The 5,384-nt window shown below is 36.7% G+C and overlaps 1 long non-coding RNA gene across 1 annotated transcript; it reads left to right on the forward strand.

Moving 5' to 3' along the window:
* The first annotated feature begins 1,432 nt into the window (after positions 1-1,432).
* Positions 1,433-5,131, forward strand: LOC307134329. The gene is made up of 4 exons (XR_013817539.1): positions 1,433-4,120; positions 4,253-4,300; positions 4,427-4,466; positions 4,605-5,131. It is a non-coding gene; the product is annotated as an uncharacterized lncRNA (long non-coding RNA).
* Positions 5,132-5,384: the final 253 nt, after the last annotated feature.

Below are 5,384 nucleotides of genomic sequence, written 5' to 3' on the forward strand. Positions count from 1 at the left end.
TACAAAATCAAGCTCTAAGAATATGTTGTGGTGCAGTTAGAACATCCCCTATAGCAGCTCTACAGGTAGAAGTTGGGGTTGCTCCGGTAAAACTTCGAAGACTTAAAATAAGATTGAATTATTGGGTTAATATAAAAGGTCATAAAAAGAATCATCCAGTGAAGGGAGTACTAGAAGAATGCTGGGAACATGGGAATAAAAACATTAAAAGCTTGGGATGGAGTGTGCAAAGAGAAGTACAAGAAGCAGGTATTGAAGATTGTGATGTTAGCCCTACTGTGATATTATCCAGTATACCACCATGGATTTTTCCAATGCCAATAATTGACCTACAAATTCAAATGAAAATTAAGAATGAGAAAGACATCCAAAAGAATATTATAGCAAAGCAGTATTTAGATCAGACTTACTCATCATGGGTGCAAATATTTACTGATGGGTCTAAGGATCCTATCTCTGGAAGAACAGCAGCTGCTGTATTTATTCCTAAGTTTCAAATTAGTATCAAGAAAAGAATAACTGATCATATCTCAGTATTTGCAGCAGAATTAGTTGCTATGATGGTTGCACTTCAGTGGGTAGAGGACGTAAAACCGAGATTAGTAGCTATATGTTCTGATTCGGTTGCAGCAATCACAAGCCTTGTAAGTGGAAATAAAGTATCAAGGCAAGACATTATTTATGAAATACTTGCAAGTTTGTTAAGAATAAATGGTGTAAGCTTAATAGTGTTTGTGTGGGTTCCTGCTCATGTGGGATTGGAGGCCAATGAAGTGGTAGATAGACTAGCAAAGCAAGCAGTAAAACATAATGAGATAAATGTGCAAGTGACGTTAAGCAAAAATGACGTTAAAAGTAAAATAAAAGAATTCATAAACAATAAATGGCAAGAACTATGGAATAATGAGGTCAAGGGAAGACAGTTGTATAGTATTCAGAAGCAAGTAGGAAACGGAAGAAGTGTTTTTGGGAATGGGAAAGAGGATATGATTGTTTCTCGTATCAGAATAGGGCACACACGATTAAATCATTCCTTGTTTAAGATAGGAAAACATGATACGGGAAAATGTAATTATTGTGATCAGGCAGAAACAATAGAACATGTTTTAATAAAATGTTTAAAATATAGAAAAGAAAGGTTAGTACTTAAGAGGAAAGTAAGAAAATTGGGTGTGGTAGTATTTAGTATGGAAAGTCTATTGGGAATGAAAGTAGAACAAGTAAAAATATATAGTGCGATAATGAAGTATCTCAAAGCAATAGGAGTAGGTTGTAGAATTTGAAGTATAGGGGAAAAGTTTTTTTTTTTTTTTTTTTTGATTATTGTTTTCTTTATTAGTGCTTCACACTCCAGTCCAGTTGGTGGCGGTAATGCACCGGAAGTTGGTTTGCCAACCGCCATAAAACACCAAAAGAAGAAGAAGAAGACGTCACTTCAAAACATTCCCATGGCAATAGGCGGAAATGGCGGCTCTTGTGTGAAGTAAACGAAAAATGTTCAACTTTCTGCTAATATATATGACTTTTTTTGCAACGAAAATGCGGGGATTATGAAATCATGATAGCCCCGCATATTTTGCACGCGGAAATAGGCAATTTATGCGGCGAAAGTGCGGCGTATTTGAAAAAATGCGGCCCCCGCATGAATATGCGGACTTTGGCTGATTATGCGTTAAATCACGCGATCGCATAATCGCGTTTTTCTGGAGGGACTGTATAATGCTGCCTTCACATGCTATCGAAATTATCGTAAATACGAGTTTCCTAGGTAAAAATTGCACATGAACGCCCTCTGATGTCGTGTTTACCACTGGGAAGTTCGGAAATAATTTTGATACCCCAATTCCCGAGATGGGCGTGTCATAAACTTTAACGTGGTGGCGGGGAGAACTAGACTGCTGTGGCAGGTGTGATTTTATTGGGGTTTTTTTTCTCCAAAACAGCTAGGTCGTCTTGTCTTGACATTAATGTAGTGCATATTTACATGTAAGAGTAATCATATGAAGCATATTGTATGTTTGGTACACAGCGAAAATAGCCTGCATTTGACTGAAATTACAGAACCAGCAGAAAGCGGACAGAAATCTGGAATGGTTGTCGGTGCATGGGACACTACAAATGATGTTGGTTTTAATAAGATTTTCCCAATAAATAGGCAAGAATAACCTGGTGTCCACCATGATTCCTGTTCACTCCGACAACAAAGCACTTGAATGCAACAAGCTCGTAATCACGACTTCTAAAGTGGGAATTAGGAAATTTCCGATAGCACGTGAAGGCAGCATAAAACCACATGCGAGCGCAAGCACATTTTGTCTGAGTTGTAATTTAATACAATTGTGTGTGTTGTCATGTGATTCAGCTTTTTAAAATGTGAAGTCATTTAGAACATGAATATAGTTTGCAATTACATAAAACAATACCAAATCATTCTAAAATATTCACACTTGTGTCAAATTCGAGCACGAAATGCGCTCATAGGCTACAGTACATGATGCTCATCTGTTTTCACGTGACCGCCGAACTAAAGGGCGCGCGACGAACACGTGCTGCTTGCGGCATTATTTGGAATTTGTTGAGGAGAAAAACAAACGCCTTTATCTGAAATGTAAACGTCCCCTAAAATAACTTTATGCCACTGTAAGCTTTGCATAGACGTGCAATTTATCGGAGTATGAGACTCATCTCAGGTACGCATACTCATACCACCTGCACAAAGCTGGTTACAATCAGGTTTAAGTGTTTATAGGGGGTTTAGAAAACTTGCCTACTCAAATAACTGGTAATGTTAGTGGACAGCTGTTTTGTGTAACTTACCCAGCACTGCCCAGCAGTAAATTCCTCACACTCTTACTGCGAAACGAAAATAGACTGAACTTCTTGTTGCAGTGAGTTGATGTGCCGAGATCCGCTCAGACCGATTCAGTCCAATTCTTGAACGATTGAATCGTTCAGAGTTGTTTAACCGATTAAATGTAAAGAAAATATGCCACAAAGTCAGAACCAGTCGAAGCTGATGCAACCTGTAGCCTATGTTTAATTTTCTGTGCTGATATATTTTAATTAGCCTCAAGTGTAAAAAAAGAAAAGAAAAGTAAAGTGTTATAGAAATGTTTGGGACGAGTCGACATGTTCACGTTTTCAAGAGATTTTGATTGGTTTATTTCAAGGTCTGAACTCTTACTTTTCTTTCTTATAATTTTTTATTTTATTTCCATTCTGAATCAAATGAACACTCACACTGTGCATGCATTTATTTTATTTACGCCTTTCCTACACTGGGAAATCACTGCATTTCTGAACATGTTCTTCTGTTTATTTCTTTGCACGACTCTTTCCAACTACATGCCATGGTTGGATCTGCCACAATGATGTGATAAGAAAGATCATCTGACACCAACAAAAGGTCAGTCCAGTCTGAATGTTTTGTATTTGAATGCATCATTAAAACTGTATTAACTTGTCCAAATCTCTGTCAAATTCTGAAAATGTTCTTGTCTGTTTATTTCCTTGCATGACTCTTTCTATCTGCATGCCATGGTTTGAGCCGTCATAATGGTAAACATGGTAAGAAAGATAATGTGACAGCAACAAAACTTAAAGGGATAGTTCACCCAAATATGAAAATTCTGTCATTCTCACCCTCAAGTTGTTCCAAACCTGTGTGAGTTTCTTTGTTCTGCTGAACACAAAAGAAGATATTTTGAGGAATGTTTGTAACAAAGCAGATAGAGCAACCATTGACTACCATAGTAGGGGAAAATTACTATGGTAGTCAATGGTTGCTCTATCTGCTTTGTTACAAACATTCTTCAAAATATCTTCTTTTGTGTTCAGCAGAACAAAAAAACTCATACAGGTTTGGAACAACTTGAGGGTGAGTAAATGATGACAGAATTTTTTTTTTTTGGGTGAACTATCCCTTTAAGGACCCTCCAATCTGAATGTTTTGTATATGAACACATCAAAACTGTATTAACTTGCTTTAAAGTGCAGAATCACTGTACAATTCTGAAAATGTTCTTGTCTCTTTCCTTGCATTACTTTTTTCTATCTACATGCCACGGTTTGAGCCGTCACTAGTAAATGTGGTAAGATAGATCATGTGACAGCTAAAAAGGCAAGTACAGACTGAATGTTTTTTATATGAATACATCAACAATACTGTAATAACTTGTGTTAAAACATTATCTTCTCTTTTTCTTTCTTTGCATAACTTTTACTATGTACACACACCATGGTTCATCATCAGTCATCACAATGGTAAATGGTGAGAAAGATCATCTGACACCAATAAAAGGTCAGTCCAGTCTAAATGTTTTGTATTTGAATGCATCAAATCTCTGTAAAATTCTGAATAAGTTGTTTTCTTTTTCTTTCTTTTCATTCCTCTTTCTATCTACATGATTCCGTCACACCATCACAGTGGTAAACGTTGTAAGAAACATCATCTGACAGCAAAAAAGGTAAGTTAAACCTGAATGTTTTTTTTATGAAGCAGTGGCCTATGATCCCCTACTGAAATTACAAGGAAAAGTTCAAATACATTTAACACTATTTGCCTTGCACTATCAACACGCAAATTATACTATTGTTTTGACCAGAGTATCAACATGGCAGCTGATAAAGCCACTTGAGGAAATGTTCTCCAGTTCCGGTTCCAGAAGAGGATCTCCACAATGACCAGAGCCAGAACTTTATGGCAGTGGTCTTAAAGACCATGTCTAATGTTAACAGAAGACCTGCACATCTTCATCCAAGTGATGGCCTGGTGGAATGGTTTAACCTCACGCTTTCCACACAATTTTTATTTATTTTTTTGTAACGCTACTTTGTATTAAATAAATGCAGATATTTGACATCTATCTGACTACTGCAGTTGTGCAGCTGTGCTGAACAAATATAGAGAGAATATAAAAAAACAGAATATTATAAAACAGAATATTATAAAATATAACAGATAGGAAAAGTTTAGGAATTCATACCATATGACAAACCTGGGGCATTTTTATCGCTGTGTTAAGGTTCAGGATATATATTGTTTGGTTTATGAAAAAAAAAAAAACTTTTTTTAACATGTTGCCTCATCAACATGACATCCTCAATAAACCCGTCTCCACGTTATGACTCCGATCTTTTGAATTTTCCTATCTAATAATTGCCTCATTGACACGACACCCTCAATAAACCCGTCTCCACGTTATGACTCCGATCTTTTGAATTTTCCTATCTAATAATTGCCTCATTGACACGACACCCTCAATAAACCCGTCTCCGGCGTGATGACTCCGATCTTTTGAATATTCCTATCTAATAATTGCCTTATCGACACGACATCCTCAATAAACCTGTCTCCGGCGTGATGACTCCGATCTTTTGAATAT

The sequence above is a fragment of the Gobio gobio genome, assembly GCF_949357685.1.
Source record: "Gobio gobio genome assembly, chromosome: 11".
NCBI classification, from domain to species: Eukaryota; Metazoa; Chordata; class Actinopteri; order Cypriniformes; family Gobionidae; genus Gobio; species Gobio gobio.